Consider the following 19,113-nt stretch of genomic DNA (forward strand, 5'->3'; position numbering starts at 1 on the left):
GTTGTTCATGCATCAGAAGCAAATATTCTCCACTCACTGAGCAGGTCCTTGAAGGAAATTAGAACTAAAGCATTTTCCAGCTGGCTGCCACTGAACTTGCCATTTGTGATACGCCCATTATACTGTGGCTGAAGTCAAATTAGACCAGGGTTTCGCTGAGGGCCACTAAGAAAAGGCAGATAACATGAGCCTCAGTAGCTAATGGGCAGCCAGCATTCCATCATTATTCTCCATTCTATCCAGACTCTCTGTACAGACTCTGAGCAGAGAATACCCACACCCACTGCTAGGATAGATGCATTTACCTGCGGTCCTTCTAATGAGTTTTAATTCCCAGGGAATAGGTAGAAATATCGTGTCATGGATACTCTTTCAATGGTGGGCATCTGGGTTAGTATATTTGGGGTCTCAAATGAATGTTGAACCTAAAGTAGTAAAGAAAGCCTTTAGAGATTTTCTAAAAGGAAAATCTGGATTCATTTCTCAGGAGGGAGAAAATTCATAGTGTGTATTAAGGCTGTAGCTAAGTACCATAAACAGAAGATATTTTTAGTTTTTCATTGGATATAGCACATACACAAATGAGTTAGCACCCTAAAAAGAATTCACCGGGTGAGCAAAACTGTCAGAATCAGGTTATAGCGAAAGTCCACACAGGTTCTATGTAGTATTTCAGAACATTTTCTCTTAAAATAAACTTGGAGTATAGGAAAGAGCATCAAGATGACTTAAGAGCTTTAGGATTCCCTACAAAAGTTTGCTAATGGTGCTACAAAGCTTCCTGGGCATAAAATCGAAAAGAAAAGGATATCCCTACCTTTTGAAAAATTTCCTCTAAATGATGACACCAAGAATACTCTTTGAAGTAGTAGATAAGTTGGGAAATGAAGAGTGATCCATTTAGGTCAAGCCTCTAAGAAACATTATCTGCAAATGAAAGGTATCAAAATATTGGGGGATGTGGCCTTTATATAAGTGTGGAAGGCTCCCAGAGCCATATTTTTGGGACAAATTCTGATCTCAGTGCTTTCGGAGAAGAGCCAAAACCCAAAGCTGAAGAAACACAGTAACTCAGGTTTCTGTATCAGGCCCAGAGAAAACCATCAGGGACCCTCAATCATAAATTCCCTTGACATTTTTAGTTGGCAAGACAAAAGTTATGGCTTCTAGGATCGCAAGTGGTAGAAAAGAGCAAAGTCGTTTCAGCACTAACTACGTAATAGAAAAAAAAAGAATCTGCCTCATGACATTCCTTGATTCTAGGCCTCCTCTTATGCAAACTTATTTCATATCATAATTTCTTTCATTTACCGTTATGTTGTATAAAATGTTTTTGAATGATTACTTCTCTTTAGCATGTCAACGTGATCAAGTCTCTTCCATCATTAAAAAGAAATGAATAATACTATTCTCATTCCTACTTTATCTGCAGTTGGCTTCGTAATTCTCCTTTCTTTTTATAGTCAAAATTTTCAAATTTGTCTATACTCACTATCCCATTTCCTCCTATCCTTCTCACTCCTGTCTGGTTTCTCCCTCCTACCTCTGACACCAACTTTACCAAATGGCCCTCCCCAAGGTCGCCATGTCCTCCAAGTCATTACAACTCATGGTCATTAATCAGGCCTCACCTTCACCTGATCTCTCATTCCCATCAGAAATTGCTTGCAAGTCCAACAGACTCTGTTGGTAATTTTGACAACACATACTCCCAGTTCTCTTTCTTATTCTCTGACTCTACTTTGTGTGTCAGATTTGCTGGCTAATGTTTCTATGTCTGATCTTGAACTCTAGAGTTTCTCCAACCTCAGCTTTAGAAAACTTTCTCACACTAATCTTAATTCCTAGGTGATTACATACATTTTTAGCATATTAAATATCATTCTTAGGTCAGAATCTCCCAAAATTCTATCTATAATGCAGATCTTTCCTCTGAAAAATACAACTGTGTAACTCTCTACTCTTGATTTCATTTTGAAATATGCCAAAGGCATCTCAAACCTTCCCACGGGACATCCATTTTAATGACTGTACCACAATCACCTACTTACACACAACAGTCACCTTTATCATCCTTTCTGGTTCACCTACCGTATCTACCAAACCACCAGGTCATATTAATTTTATATACTAATTATTCCTTGGATTCAACAACTAACCTCATCCCAAGACTATCATTATCACCTACGGCTTATAATATTGCAAAGGTATCTTAACCCATCTCCCTATATCCACTTTTGCTATTCTATAATCCATTCCCTAGAGTGATCATTTAAAAATGAAAATATTATCATTTCATTGCTTAAATCTTATCAGAAGTACTATTAGTATGAAGGACCATATGAGGCCTCAGATGTTCTGGCTCCTGCCTGGCCCTCCAGCCACCTCCTGGGATCCCTCCTGGCTCTGTGCTCCAGCCACTTGGCCGTCTCTTCTATACTCCTTTCTGTCTTCAGTTCCTCCATGCACACTGCTTTTCCTGCCTAGAATGTTCCTCTCCTTCCCTTCATTTTTCAAATGTTGAGTACAAATTTTTCGTTAAAGCTTTAATCACAATTGACTATCATTATTTATTTCTGTTATATTGTGCCTGTGTTTCTCATCCCAATTAACTTCTGCCTTCCTGGCCTAACTATAAATTCCATAAGGTTCAGTAACCATGTCTGCTTTAATTGTGCAAAATATGCCCTGCACCTAGCCCAGTCCTAGCACACAATTACATATATTAAAAAAAAAAAAAGTGAAAGCAAGAATTTTGCATAGAGATAGACTGCATTTCCTCAACTAAATTAAACAATCAAATCAGGCCTTATATGCCTTTTTAAATTCCTTTCACAGCTAAAAGTATAGCACTCTTCTTTCAAATAAAACCTTATTAAAACTCTAATATATAAAATGAATAGAAATGGAATTACTCTAGTTGTGGGGTGGGAGTTGCCTGCATGGCCTTTTTCCTCTTCCCTAGGCTAGACTTGAGAGTCCTCTGATCCCTCAGTACTCACACGCAGACAGGCACCAACACACTGGCATCACCATGGAGCTTTTTAGAAAGGCAGAATCTCAAGACCTACCCCAGACTTCTGAATACGAAGTCTACATTTTAACAAACCCTCCCCCCCGCCCCAGTGATTTCTATGCACATTAAAGTTTGTATTTACTATATAAAAACACTTAGAACTGAGAATTGTGCAAACTAGATTTTTAAAATTTCCCTTGTTATCTAAACCATTGATAGAACAATATTGTGGATGACTGTTAAAGAGATTTTCTACCGGATTGACCATGAATAATTAAGAATATTCTCTATTTCTATCTGCTACTATGAGTTTCCGGCCAAAGAAGGATTGATTCTTAATCATTGGATGCACTGTCCTAAAGGTGGGCATTTAAATTTTAACACATTTCCTAAGACTAGATTCAAAAAACAGACCAAAAGGTTCTAGGTTACATGGATGGAGCAAGCATAACAGTTTCACTGGTTGGCTTGTTTAATTGCTAGTAGGCGATCTGGGGGCCGAATAGTGAAAAAATGGTGCATTTCTGTGCTATGTTTTAAAAACAAAACACAAAGACTCTTCAGTTTTTGTAGTTAGACTATTTCAAGTCAGAATTGTCACCAAATTCCTGCTCACTTTGAAAGTTTCTCCCAAAGCAAGATTTATAGCTTTCTAATCATGAAAATCTCACTATTTTAAATCTCTCCTCCACCTAAAATATACCTCTAGAGAAGAAATGCTCCTATCAGTGACATGATCATAGCCAAGCCTGTTATCTAGAGACTAATAAATGATTTAGAAATTCTCCTCTCTGAAGTCACTTACGTGGTGTTGAAGATTTGAAAGCAATGAAGTCCTTCTCCACGTGGGCCTTTGTTATAGCGTCATTCCAGACACAGCGCTGCTGTAGGAGCTGCCCATGTGCATCTGCAGGAGTTTCTCCTGAGTCAGCGGCCACCCAAACCATCCCAATGCCTCCTGTGAGAGACATCACATCTTATGAAAGATGTGATATTTACACACACAGGCACACATGCACACATACATACAACATGTCTCTTTTACCATTACAGCTTTACTTTAGTACTGTGGTCCCCAACCTCTGGGTGGCCGACCAGTACCAGTCCATGGCCTGTTAGGAATGGGTGGCAGAGCAGGAGGTGAGGGTGGGCCAGGGAGCAAAGCTGCATCTGTATTTACAGCCACTCCGCATTGCTAGCATCACCGCCCTAGCTCTGCCTCCCACCCCACCTCACCATCTGCGGAAAAATTGTCTTCCATGAAACCCATACTTTGTGCCAAAAAGGTTGGGGACTGCTGTAGTTCATTTAATTGTGTTCATTAAAAATGCAAGTACCTAACTATTAGAAAAACTACCTCACTGACAGGGAACAATACAGAGACCACCTAAGTTTAGAATAACCATGTTGACAACATAGTCCCAATTGTTTGAGACATTTCTCATTATTCTAGGCTACCTCCCATTTCTTAAAAGAAATGGTATAGACGATACATTTTTTTTTTTTCTGGGATGGACCTAAAAGTGATACAAAAATGTTGTTTCCTTCACCCATCCCTGGGAAAATGAAGGCTAAACCCTAGGCCAATAGCAAAAAAAGTACATGAGGGTATATTTCTATTTCTGAGCTTTCTGTTGACCCACTTAATAATGATGCTGGGCTGTTTTATACGAACTTTGGAGGCAAAAGGGACAAGCCTGGGACAAATCTAGTTGGATCCTCATCTCCTTTGGATCCCCAAATCCAGATCTGTAACTTTCTAATGCGAGACTCACTGCCTCAGCAGGCCTGCATGATGATGACCTTGGGTTTGTCTTTCAGACTCCGGCAGTTACGGTTGTTGAAAATTGTGAAGATGGTGTCATCTGGAAGAACATCTGGCTCATGGATTCTGTGCTTTGTCCCACAGATTCCATCCAGGATGCCATGTGACATAAATATCTGGAATGTGCTATCTGAGGACTGGGTGCTCTTTGCGGGCAGCAAATTCCTTTAGTTCTGTTTCCATTTGCTGAAAGAGATTCTAGAGTCACTATCAGGGAACTCTGCATACATAGTTTGCACTCAAATAGCAGATGCAGTGCACAAAAATGAATTGGCACTGAGGAATCAGGTGATTTGGACTGAATGGAATTATAAGAGAAATAGTGTTCTGACATAAAACCAGAACATTTAGATGTATGGAACATGAAATTTAGTAGGATTTTTATGTAGCATCTAGCCCAGTGGTTTTCCACAGAACCTTAGATTTCAGAAGACGCTGAGAGATGGAATAAAATGAAGGGGGAGTGAGATGGCAAGATGCCAATCGGACCACATTGCTTTAATCTGTTTTACAATGGGGTTCCTGTAAGATTTTAAAAAAAAGAGGGAGAGAGAGAGAGAGAGAGAGAGAGAAACAGATACTTTTCTATTTATAAAAATTAGAAACACCAAATTCCTTCACCTGAACAGGAAAAAGTTAGGTTTAAAATGGTTTGTCTAAAGTCACCTAGAGCAGAGCTAAAATAGAAACTTTTTCTTTATATGTATGTGTGTGATTTTTTTTTTTTTTACCATATACCTGCCTTTGCATTTAGACACATGATATTGACATTATAAAGTTCTCACAAGCTCATTCTGTAGGTGTCAGGCAATTTCACTGTCCAGAGCTTTTGTCTCATCCAGACCATCAAGTAATAGACATTTACCAGATTGAGAACTTCAGAAAGGCCTTACATTTTTAATAAAATACAGCTATATAGAATTTCTCTAAATCTTTGCTATGAGACTCTGCATTGAAGAAGTCTGAAATACAGGAGATTCTACTCTGGAGCAAATATAATTCCTGTAATATCATATATTTTGTTCTTGCTGTTGCCAAGGAAGATGTTGAAAACTGTTTAAAAGGTAAAGAAGTTTGCCTCTCTCTCTGGGGCCATTACCTGAGCTATGAGATTCTCTTTTACAATCACTGAGTAGCCAAGGTTTTGAAGAAGATCTTGCATCCCCAAAAGGTCAATTTCAGAACCACCTCGATTAGGTAGACAGGTGAATTCTTTGTTGCAGATGATGAGGGCCAGGCGTGTTTGGCCTTCCTTCTCCATTACTGGATATATCTACAATTAACAGACATAGAATGATTTTCCCCAGGCTCCTCCCTTTTGTCTCCAAAGTTCATAAAAAACAGGCCAGCATAATTATAAAGTGGGTGAACAGAAAGCCTGGGAATAGAAATACACCCTCATAAGGAAAGAGACAAAATCCCAGACTGAACATATGTACTAGGTCTGAGTGTTCACTCTACGAACTTGGCTTTGGTTAGGTGGTGGAGAGGAATTTAGCACGTGTTCCAGGATGGGATTGAAGAAACAGGAAAGTTAATGTGAAGACCATTTGATTAGATAACATCGTATTCCCTTTGTCCTGATCTTAAGGCATTTGTTACAAGAACTAAAATGTCCTAGTAAGTCCCCAGTATCTTGTCTGAATGGCCAATCTGGTGTCTCCCTATTCCAAAGCGTATCACCTCATCTTACCTTTTTGTCTTCAGTTTATGAAAATGATCATGAGGGCAAAGCTTCAACTTGTTGAGTTGGACACACTGGGTTTCCTGAGGAACTAAAAGAGAAAAAAAAAAAAAAAGCAGTAATATCTGCTGGCTTGGAATCATGCAGCTATTTTGGCTGGGCTATCATTCCTCAGGAATGCATACTGCCATTCCATTGAAAAGTTTAATTAAATTAGAAAATTGTTTCATATCAAAAAAATGGGTAGCCCCCTTTTTCCTTCTGCTTCTTACTGATGCTACCATAAATTCCTGTTTTTGTTAGTGCTCACATCATTGACTAATCATTCAGATCCAACACATTAGAGTAACATAAACACAGAATCTCAGATTTGGAAGGAAGCCTAATGTTCATGTAGTCTAGTCAAATCACTACTCAAATATTTGAATGCTACTTACAATATCTCTGTTATTACCACTCTCTCCACTTACTGGGAACTTACACATTCTCAAAGGCATTCTTGGACAGTTCTGTGTGTCATAAAGTATGCACATTCTAGGCATTGGTTTGTATTTTCTGTATCAAGACCATACAGAAAACATCTAATACCTTTCCTGATAAAAGCGCCGTGAATTCTTCCATGACTTCATTATGACTTTCCCTATGTTTCTATTCTTATATGTAAATACCTACATATAAACAATTATTGTGTTGTATATTAATTATGTTTATTGTACTGGAAAGACGTCTTTCATCTTTGTATTTCCAGTGTCTAGAATGGTATCTGGCAAGATTAAAAGTTCATAACTGCTGTTAATGAAAGGGTATCTTCACATACTTGAAAATAGCTACCAGGTACCTCCTGCTTCTTATGTTTTCCCTGAGGGCAACAAGACTTCTTTTTCTTATAATATTTTTGCATAAGAAGTATTTCATCTTCTTAATCACAAAATCCATCAATTTACCCATATCTCTACTCACCAGCTCTACTATCCCTCCTACTATTATGCAAAGAAAGATGGATCCTTCCTGTTGTCTATCTAAGTGAAATGCCTCTACTTATGCTCTGAATTCCATCCCCTGTCACCTACAGGATTTTCCTCAGGAAATTATTCATCTCCATGTTTGACATCATCAATTTTCTCCTCTCTGACTACCATGTTATCCCCATTGGCATATCAGCCTTCCTTAATACCAATCATGCTTTAAAAATCCCTCCCTGTGGTTCTGTTTCCTCTCCAGCTACTGTCACATTCTCTACTTCACTTCTCTACAAAATTCCTTAAAACCATTGTCTATTTTCACTACTTCCATCTTGTTTTCCTTGTATGCCATCCAATCTGGCTGTTTTTCTCACCACTTAAATAAAATACGTGTTACCAAGGCTACCACTGACCATCTGTTGCTTTCTTAGCATTTCACATGGTTGCACACATCCTCCTTCTTGAAGACATTCTCTAGGCTTCTGAGATGCTGCATTTTCCAGCCATTCTTCCTAAATATCTCTGTCTTCATTGCTGGTTCTTCTTCTCCTGCCATCCCTCCAAAACTTGGGTTGTTCTATACTGCACACTCTGTTATTCTCTGTTAGTGCTCTCGCCTAAGTGGCATCTTCTAGCCTCATCATCTTAAATACTATCTACATGCTAATGAATCCCCAGATTTATTCCCAGCCCTGATTTCTCTGTCAACTCTTAAGTTGAATATCCACCTGCCTATTCAATGTCTACCCTTGAAAGTAACACGCTTCAGACTAAATGTACAAAGCAGGACTCCTGATATTTGTCCACTCCTAGAAATCTATTTCTCCTGCACACCAGTTTTCTCCAACTCAGTAGATGATACCATTCATCCAGCTGCCAAGTCAAAAACATAGTGTCATCCTTGATTTCTTTCTCTTTTTCATATCCAATGTTCAATCCATTAATTAGTTTCCATTAATTCAGCCTCCAAAATAGATCACAAATTTAACCACTTATCGTCAACTCTGTTGCTATAACCCCAGTTTAAAAGCTGTTATCTCCTAACTGAAATATTTAAACAGCTTTCAACTGGGCTTTCTGATCCTACACCTATCCTACTACTCCTCTTCTTAAAAACTTCTGAGGCAGTATAAATGAAGGCAAAATTCATCATTTATAAATTTTTTGCTGTAGACATCGTCATGTCCTGGCAGTTGCAATTTACTTGGCTCTACTGGCATGTAATGATTTCAACACTGACAGGGAGATAGTGACAATTGAGAATATGGTGGGATAAAAGTAAATGCAAGGGGAGAGAAAGAGAAGAAAGAAAGAGGAAAAAACAGAGAAAGGAGAAATGGGTGTCAATGGGAAAGAAAATAGAACAGATGGCAAGAAAAGGGAGGAAAGGGAAAATGACAATGAGGCAGAGAAAGAAAAGTGGGAGATTAAAAGTTCTCTTTCACCTGAATGGTTACTGAAAAGATTCTCAGCTGGAACCACCTCATTTACATTTTGGTAAAAGGGAGTCCCAAATTTATAACCAGAGAGGGTAATTTCTTATTTTTCTCATTGCTTTTTTTTGTATAATGTCAATTTATTGTAGAGCTAAGATTAAAAACTTAGCTTGCACGAAAGCATTCTTTAATACTTATACCAGCTTTAAGCACTTTTTTTTTTTTTATTTCAGCATATTATGGGGGTACAGATGTTTAGGTTACGTATGTTGCCCTTGTCCTCCCTCCCCCCCTAAGTCCGAGTTTCAAATATGTCCATCCTTCGGGTGGTGGGCGTTGCACTCTTTGTGTATGCATATACCCGTCCCCTCCTCCCTCCTCCCCCCTCCCCGCTCCCCCCTGCCCAACATCCAATAGATGTTATTCTTATATGTGCACTTATGTGTTGATCAGTTAATAACAATTTGATGGTGAGTACATGTGGTGCTTGTCTTTCCATTCTTGGGATACCTCACTTAGTAGAATGCGTTCCAGCTCTATCCAGGAGTATACAAGAGGTGCTTGTTTTAATGATGGACGTTAACTGTAGATGGCTGGGCTGAGCAGAGACTGTGTGACGTGCCTGGAATTTGTAAGGATTGCCAACTATAATAAAACAGTTGCCTTTAAAAAAATTCTAAGGCTTTCTATTGCAATTATAATCCAAATTCTTTTCCACTGGCTAAAAGGCCCTAAGTAGTATGGCCTGGGTCTGACTCCTAAACAGCTCCTGCTATGACACTGACCCTAATTTCCCACTCTCCAGTAACATTGGCCCTGACCCTCTTCACAGAACAAGACTAACCATTTCTATCTGAGAGTCCTTGTTCTCATTTCCCCTTTCTATGGAACTCTGTTGCCGTACAGTTTGGCACAACCCCTTCCCCACAGTTCAGGTATGCACTGAAATAGCACCTGCATGGAGAGGTCATAGCTAAGCAGCCTGGCTTACTTGCTTCCCCTTGATCAATCCCTCCCCACTCCAACCCCACCCAACATTTCTTTCTATGGCCTAATCTTTTTTTCTCTTATACATTCTCTGAAATTGTAGCATTTATTTTTTACATGTTTATTATATATCTACCCTTACTAACTATACTGTGAACTCTATGAGAGCAAGATCTTTATCTGTCTTGCTTACTGCTATAAACCCAGTAACTAAAACAACATATAATAGGTTTCCAATTAGTATATGCTGAATGGATATAACCGTGAAAAAAGATTATAAGGTTCTCATTCCTTGTAATGTTTTTCAAAACTTGAAAACATGGTACTCAGAAGACAATGTTACCACTATCCCCCCTTTCTAGACTGATGACAGTTTTTTAATGTAGCCCAATAATTCATCAGTTTCCTTGGTGACCACATGGTATGTGTAACTCATACTGAGTTGTTTTGTTTTTTCTTTTTTTTCTTTTGCATATGCTTTGCTTAACCACATCCTTATTCTGTTTTAGGCAGTTGGTAGTTTCTTATATCTTTGTCTTTTTATAAATTATTTTAAAGATATTATTAATCCCATTTAAAAATATGAGTCTGAGAAAGGTGAGGATATTTACATCAGAGCACATAGTCTGTGGCAGGGATGGTCTCAACATATATAGATTTCCTGGCCTTCGCTCCAGTTCTCCTTTTACTACTCCATAGCATAGGGTCTTTCTAAAATCTGCCTTGGTTCAAATAATGTCATTATGTGTCCATGAATAGAAATTACCTGTCAGTGATAGAACTGACACCTGAGCCAATACAGCACTCTGCTCAGTTTCTTCATCTTCACCTTTGTTTCTGGATTCTGAGGAGAATTTGAAGGGCAAGGATATAAGTATTAACCTTACTTTTGAGGGACTTTGGTAGAAGCAGAGGGGAGAGACAAGCTTGCCACACTGTCTGAACCCCAGTGCAGTGGTCTTTTCACTATAACATATCCCCAGCCCCCAGTAGGGATATCTTACCCCAAACGATGTTTGGAGGATTCTTATGAACCACTTGGTTTGGTGGCAATTTACCTGTTGGAGAGACAGCCCTCGCCTTGGCTGATGCACATTTTTTTTTTTTTTATCTCCATTTTCTTCACTTTCTTCTTCAGATTCTGAGGTGGACTGAACAAAACATTAAGAATCAGTGCTCTACTCTAAAGGTCATCTCCAAAGACGAAATTGAAAACACAGGTTTCCTAGATTTTTACTAGGATACCTTCTCATGTCAACAGAGGTTTAAGAGTTTTTGATTGTGATCTGGGGTTTGGAGGCAGTTACCTGTCGAAGAGGAAGATGCTGCAGAGTTTTCCTGAGATTCATCATCCTCACTTTCAGAATGATATGCTGAAATAATATGAAAACCAGATTTGTTAACAGAACTAATTTCTAGAACATACCCACTTTAAGCTCTTCCCCTTGCACTGATGAGTGTAAATGACCATGTTTAGTTTGGGACTACTCTATGAAGCATGGAGATTTGGCCCATTCTCTAAGCTCCAAGTTTCTTTTGGAAAACTGTAGCCTTCTGCTAAATGAAAAGGGAGGCAGAGTTTCTACGAAACAAAAAAGAGCTTGTTATCTTTCTGCTTACATAGTTCAAAGAATAATCAAAATGTTTAATCAAGGTTTTTCTCCAATAGCATTTTTCATTCTGAGGAAGGAAAGTACATCTGTGTATAAAAGTTAGATAGTCATTCCTCAACAAAAATAATTCTAGAGGAATTGTAAGAATTGGGAATATGCTCATTTATATACTATACTCTAGAGCAGGGGTCAGCAAACTATGGCCGACAGGTCAAACTCAGCTGGACACCTGTTTTTGTAAATAAAGTTTTATTGAAGTACATCAACACTCATTGTGTACTTATTGTCTATTGCTGCTTTCATGCAACAATAGCAGGTTTGAGTCATGACAAAGACCACACGGTCCGCAAAGCTTGATATATTTAGTACTTTTTAAAGAAAAATTGTGCCAATCCATGCTCTAGAGAGAAAGAAACACCTATGTTCCATTAACTTTCAAATTACTTATGCCCTCTTTTAGTTGAGATAGTGATTTCCAGACATTCCTTTCTGGGGTTAAGCCACAGCTAAGCAGAGGAATGACTGGGAATGACTATGGAGTCCACATTGTGCAACCAGAGAAGCCCAGACCAGCTAAAGGCAATCACTTAATTTAATAAGGTTCCAGCACCATTCATTCATTTAACAAATATTTACTGGGCACCTATGATGTCTCAGATGTTATTTCTAAGTGTTTGGGATACATTCATGAACAAAGTGGATAAAGATCCCTGCCTCATGGAGCTTACATCTCAGCAAAGGGAGACATAACAACATAATGAAAAAGTAAATTTTATGAAGTGATGTAGGGTAATAATTGTTAAAGAAAAAAGAAAATATTAATATGTAGCAGTATAAAAGTAATTGGGGTAGATCAGGGTATATTTTGGTGGTAAATAAGACAGATAGTCATGAAGGTCTTAGAGACAAGGATTGTTTATTCTCCACTTGCAAACAGGAGAAATAAAGAAGAAAGAAAACTGCATAATGGCAGTCAAGAAAGAGGGAGTTATTAGCCATTTGGCCAGCCAGCACTACTCACTTAAACTCAGTGGTGTCTTTGGCTTAAAGAGGTGGTCCATAAACATTTTGCCTGCCATTTGAGTTTTCTCAGTGATATCATCAACTAGGTTTTCAGCATTGTTCATGAGGAGGTTCACACCATCTCCTAATTTGTGTAACTTATCTCTGTTTAACACACTATTTTCCATCAAGTCATCAAAAATGCCATCAAGCACATTCCTGGCCATCAACTTCACCTTTGTTGACTGGGTCTTCTTTGGGCGGTCCCTTGGCTGTGAGAATGACAGGATCTCAGATATGGACAGAACCTTTGATGTCCCATTCTAGGCTTATGGTCCTCAAATGTTAGTGTGCATTAGCATCACCTCGAAGGCCTAATCAGCAGAACTTCCTGCACCCCATTCCCTGAAATTCTGATTTGATAGGTCAGAATGGGGCCCATGAACATTTGTGGACTCTACTAATTTCTCAGGTGATGCCAAAGCCGCTATTTCGAGGACCACACTTTGTGTAGTGCCTATCTTGTCTAACCCTCTCCTTTTTTACAAATGGGGAAAAAAGTTTAGAGAAATGAAACAATTTTACTAAAGAACTTAGTGATAGCTAACTTAGTTTAGTCTTTGTCTTCACTTTTTTCATTTTTATCAATAATTAGTTTAAAAAGACATATTCAATATGTACAGCAGTAAAACATAAACACATTACACTTGTAAAATATACATTTTTGTTTCTATTTGTCGGGGCTGGGATGCTAGCTCAGTTATGCAGAGACTTAGAGCACAAACTTCAGCTGATTAATTTGCTGCTGAAAATGAAAGATCATACAGAGAGCAGAAATACGAAGGAAACGCAAGTTACTCTGCTCCACTGCACAGCTCCTCACTCTGAAATAGAACATTCATAAAATGGGTGAGAATTTCTGAGTTAAATTTCAAAATGAGTTAAAGGAAAGCCTAAAGTCATAGGAAAAGTTTAAGAACATAGATCCAGATTTGTTACATTTGTCTTTCCTTCAAGAAGCTGCTACATACAAACTACAATATCTTGTTTGCATGCCCGTTGTGGTACTCCCATATCTCCCTCCGTCCCAGAGTAAATAGTTGTATCTCTTGAGAACCCCCTCCACACCTTCTTTCTCCTGAACTGTAACTCCCTCAAAATACAGCCATAAACAGAAAAACTGGAGCTACTCACCAGCTATGACTCCTCTCAATCCCTGGGGCAGAAGATCTGAAAGTGAAAGCTGTCTCCACAGCCCTCTTTCTCTCCTTTCAGTGGACCAACTTGACACTGCCTATGCGGGAAACTCCAGCAATTCAAATTCTCTTGTTCTTTGCCAAAATAGAATCAGAATCCCTGCCCTAATATGAAACTACATTCCTTTGGAAGACAGGAAGCAAAATGTGTCTTTTCTCTTTAATACAACAAAGTTATCAGAATGAAAGCATGCACATTCAAATGCAAGTCTTGGTATTGCCTTCCAGTCTATTTTTAAAACTGTTAACAAATCAAATTAACCCCAATTTGTCTCTGTGCCACCACCAACTTCTAATAACAGAAACTCTTCACTTCACTTATGTCTGCTCAAACTCAGAAGTGTGAATTTGGAAGGTAAGGAGGGAGAGAGGCTGGCTAAGGGCTGCCGAATGGTGATACTTCTATCATTGCTTTAAAAACCCAGATGAGTAATCTCTTTTCTTTTTCCTCTCAAGATCTGCTTATTTCTCAACTGTATTGTTTATCCATGAGACTGGAGCATGTATTTTTGCTTGATAAATACATAAGAGACTCTTTCACTTAAATTCTTTCTTAATACTAGATATATATTTGCAATTAAAATTAAACAACAGAGAAGTTTATAAAATGAAAAAGCATCATCCAGCTTCTTTTCTTTTTTCTTTTCTTTTTCCTTTTTTTAAATATATTTCAGAACATTATGGGGGTACACACATTTTGGTTACATAGTTTGCTATAATTTATACAGTTTGAGTCAAAGTTATAATCGTGCCCTTCACCAAGATAGTGTGCATTGTACCCATTCAGTGTTAATTTACCCACCCCTCCTCCTCCCTCCCACCTTTTTGATTTCCATTGAATTTTACTTCCATATGTGCATGTAAGTATTGATCAATTAGTACCAATTTAGTATTGAGTATATGTGGTGTTTGTTTTTCCATTCTTGCGATACTTCACTTAGAAGAATGGTCTCCAGTTCCATCCAGGATATTACAAAAGATACTAGATCATGATTTTTTATGGCTGAATATACTCCACGGTATATATACACCACGTGTTATTAATCCACTAATGTATTGATGGGCACTTGGGTTGTTTTCACATCATTGTGATTGTGAATTATTCTGCTATAAACATTTGAGTACAAGTGTGTTTTCGATAAAATGTCTTTTTTCCTTTGGGTAAATACCTAGTAGTAGGATTGCTGGATCAAATGGTAGGTCTACTTTTAGTTCTTTTAGGTATCTCCATACTATTTTCCATAGAGGATGTACTAATCTGCAGTCCCACCAACAGTGTAAAACATTCCTTTCTGTCCACATCCATGCCAGCATGTGTTGTTTGGGGAATTTTTGATAAGAGCTATTCTCACAGGAATTAGTTGATATCTCCTTGTGGTTTTGATTTGCATTTCCCCGATGATTAGAAACGTTGAGAATTTTATCATGTGTTTTTGGGGCATTAGTCTGCCTTCATTTGCAAACTTTTTGCCCACTTTTTAATGGGGTTGTTTGATTTTTTCTTGCTGATTTGCTTGAGTTATTTGTAGATTCGATTATCAGCCCTTTATTGGGTATATAGCATGCAAATATTTTCTCCCATTCTGTAGGTTGTCTATTTGCTCTATTGATTGTGTCCTTGGCTGTGTAGAAACTTTTTAATTTGATCAGGTCCCATTTATTATTTTTATTATTGCTGTGATTGTCTTTGGGGTCTTCTTCATAAATTCTTTGCCTAGGCAGGTATCTGTAAGAGTTTTTCCACATTTTCTTCTAGAATTTTTAGGTTTAAGCCTGTTATACGCTGTGAATTAATTTTTGTGAGTGGCGAGAGGTGTGCATCCTATTTCAGTCTTCTGCATATGGTATCCAGTTTTCCCAGCACCATATATTGGATAGGGATTCTTTCCCCCAGTATATGTTTTTGTCTGCTTTTTCAATGATCAGATGGCAATATGAGGATGGTTTCATATCTGGGTTCTCTGTTCTGATCCATAGATCTATGTCAGTTTTTGTGCCAGTACCATGCTGTTGTGGTTACTATAGCCCTATAGTATAGCTTGAAGTCTGGTAAAGTGATTTGTTCTGCCAGCCCAATGACTATGTGTTGTGGTGATTACCTCTTTACAATGAATCTCCCAGGGGTCCTGTGTGCTTCTTGTACCTGGATATCCAGATTTCTACCAAGGCTGGGGAAATTTTTGTCAATTTTTCCCTCGAGTAAATTATCCAACCTTTATATATTTTCTTCTTCACCCTGAGGGATACTTATGATTCTTGTGTTTGGCCTCTTTACATAATCTCACATTTCTTGTAGGATTTGTTCCTCTTACTTCTCTGTTCTTTCTCTTTGACTGATTTTTTTAGCTCATAGGTATTTTCTTCAAGCTCTGAGATTCTTTCTTTTGCCTGATATAGCCTATTCTTAAGCCTTTCCACTGTGGTTTGTAATTCCTTGAATGAATTTGTCATTTCCAAAACTTCCGTTTGGTTTTTCTTTAATACTTTGATTTCTTTAGAGAATTTTTCATTCGCTTCCTGCATTGTTCTTGTGTCTTCTTTGTTTTGGGTTTCTATTTTCTCTTGTATTTCATTGAGCTTTCTTACAACCCATATTCAAAATTCTTCATCTGTCATTTTAACCATTTTGTTTATGTTGGTATCTATTAGCAAGGAGTTATTGATTTCTTTTGGTTGTGTCCTTTTGCTCTGATTTTTCATGTTTCCAGAGTTCTTTCACTGATTTCTTTTCATCTGGCCTCTTAATCAAGAGCTGGGGGTGCTAGGGCTGGCTTATGGCTCTGTCTCTAAGTCCCCAGTGATCGATCCCTGACCATGCTGGAGAGAGGAGTGCTGGTCCTGAGTTTCCTTTGTGGTGTTTAGCAGGTTTGATGTACCTCTCAGGTTATCTCTGGCCTCTTGTCTTCACCTCTTCTCAACCTAGTGTAGGGAGTATGTTCCCCAGGTTAATCTTCAAGCTGATGGATTATACTTGTGGGTGTGAATCTGCTACTCACTGATTGCTTGAGTTGGAAGGCACTATGTTTAGCTATGGGATTTTTCTACCTGTCGTGGATTGTAGTTTGTGTGGAGGAGCTAGCTGCCAAGGTAATCTTTTGTGCCTATGGTAGGCTCTGGTCCCCCAGGTGGGGCACATGAATACCCCAAGTTTTAGGAGGGACCCTATAGCACCCAGGGTTTACTTGGTCCTTACTTCACCTGAGATGGGGGAGGCACAAGACAGATTGTGGCTGGAGTGCAAAAGCCTGAGGGGCTTTGCTAAACCTCAGTGGGGCTCAGAGCTTGCTTATCCTGCCTCTAGGAGGAGATGCTGATATGGAGTTCAGGGTGATCTCTCCAAGCCCAGAGAGCTGCTCCTAAGGGGAGGGGCCTAATCATGTGATTGCTAAGGCCCTAAGCCAGGCTTTTTCCATCCCTGTCCACTAGCCCAGTTTCTCTGTGGGGTGGGGTGTGTGCCCTCCCTATTTTCTCCCTGGAGCTCCACAGAACTCTCCTCTCTGAGAAGTCCACATGTGTTCCCTCTCCACCCAAGACCAGCTCTTGACCTACTCCACAGTTCATGTTTCTGACCTGCTGGCATGTGTCTCTGCATGATGTTGGCAGGTAGGGGGATCTCCATTTGTGCACCCCTGTTCCACCACTAGATCCCAAGGTGAGGTAGGTAGGCCTCTCTATCTGCACAGGGCTCCACCAGAGGAGAAGCAGAAGCTCATGAATCTCTTGGATCAAGCTGCACTCCCTATTGTAGTGAGTGGTGGGAGGGGTTGCTGTTCCAGTTTAGCCCATGTGCCTGAAGCATTCAGGTGCCATGGGAACCAGGGGCAAAGCTAATTCAGTCCCAGTGCCCTTCTCTAATATGGCAGTTCTCCAGCAGGGGTGAGGGATGGGGCATGCTCACAGACCCCTCTCCTCCGTGTCCCTCCATACCCTCTATTGGATATGGCTGCAAGGGCTCTCTCACCATCGGAGCCTGGAACCACTTCCTCTCCCTTATGTCTCCCCACCCTACCCTCACGACTGGGGAACACCAAGTTCAGCCGCCATGTCTGAGCCACTAGCAGGTGATCCTGCCAAATGCCTGTGGGCAGGAAAATCGCAGACTACAGCTGTCCTGTGGGCTTGGCTTGGAACACGCTCCCATCGCTGAGAAGCAGGCCTCTCAGCATAGAGCACTCTAGTGGCCACTGTGGTGGGGGGAGGGGCTGTGGTCTCCCAGCACTGCTCTTGTGCCTGGCGGGCAGCCGGTCCTGACCGCCTGGTGGAACTGCCAGAAGGTGATCCCTGAAGCTCTGTCACAGTGGCTCCGCTCTCCCAGGTGGCTTCAGCTGGAAATATGTCCCTGTCACCAAGTGACAGGTCTCTCAGCACAGAGCACTTTTGTATTTGCTCTCAGGGGGCAGGGGCCATGGCTAGAAGCCGGCTTGAGCCAAAATTACTTTCTGGGATGCCAGGAATAGAGGAGGTGCACAGGGGGAAGTGTCCAGATGCAAGAATGCCACCTCTCTGTTCCTTGGTGGCACTTTCTGGGGGTATGAGAGCCCTGTGTCCTGCAGCTGGCTAGAGGCACCCAGCTGGGGGAGGGGAGCCTCCCCTTTACCCTTTCACTGGGCTCTGGGCCTCTTTGGATTTGGTCTGTGCCACAAATCTCTCTTTCTATCCTCCTCTCTCCCAGCTTCACAGCTCCTCTTGGTGGGATCCCTGGACTCCTCTGCAATATCTTCCCATGGTCCACATCTGAGCAGTAGTTGTTCTCCACTGTCTTCAATCCAATCCTCTATTTTTCTTTTGGGACAGTCCGAAAAGCTGTGTCTCTAGTTGGCCATCTTCCCAGAATGTTCATTAATTTGCTATTTTGAACTGATTTTTGGTTCTTCTGAAGGTGCTTGTTTGTGTGGATAGTTGTTGAAAATCATCATCCAGCTCCTTTAATTTCACAGGACAAGGTAATCGCAATTATATGTTTAGCTTGCATCTTTGTGAATTTCTTTCTTATGCTTTTGTACATTTAATACAATACTAGTAGCCCTAATTTTACCAGTAGCCCTAATCACTGGTCTCCTTGTATCCATGCCCTTTGCCTTAACTCTGAACTGGCCTGACGACTTGGCTTTGGCCAACATGATTCAGTAGAGGGATCTTCTGCAGTTCCCAGCCCAGGCTTTACAAAGCCCTGTGCACATCTCCCTCTTGGACACCTGAAACTCCACGCGAATAAGCCTGGGCTAGATCACCAGCTGATAAGAAACATCAAATGGAGAAGAACACAATTGTCTCAACCGAGGCCATCCCAGCCTGATACTTTCCAAACACATGAGAGATCTCAGTCTGGTCA

The 19,113-nt window shown here is 40.0% G+C and overlaps 1 pseudogene; it reads right to left on the reverse strand.

Moving 5' to 3' along the window:
* Positions 1-326: 326 nt before the first annotated feature.
* The window catches only part of LOC105822167, a 22,087-nt pseudogene continuing 3,300 nt past the window's right edge, over positions 327-19,113 (reverse strand).

The sequence above is a fragment of the Propithecus coquereli genome, unplaced genomic scaffold, assembly GCF_000956105.1.
Source record: "Propithecus coquereli isolate 6110/MARCELLA unplaced genomic scaffold, Pcoq_1.0 Scaffold6, whole genome shotgun sequence".
NCBI classification, from domain to species: Eukaryota; Metazoa; Chordata; class Mammalia; order Primates; family Indriidae; genus Propithecus; species Propithecus coquereli.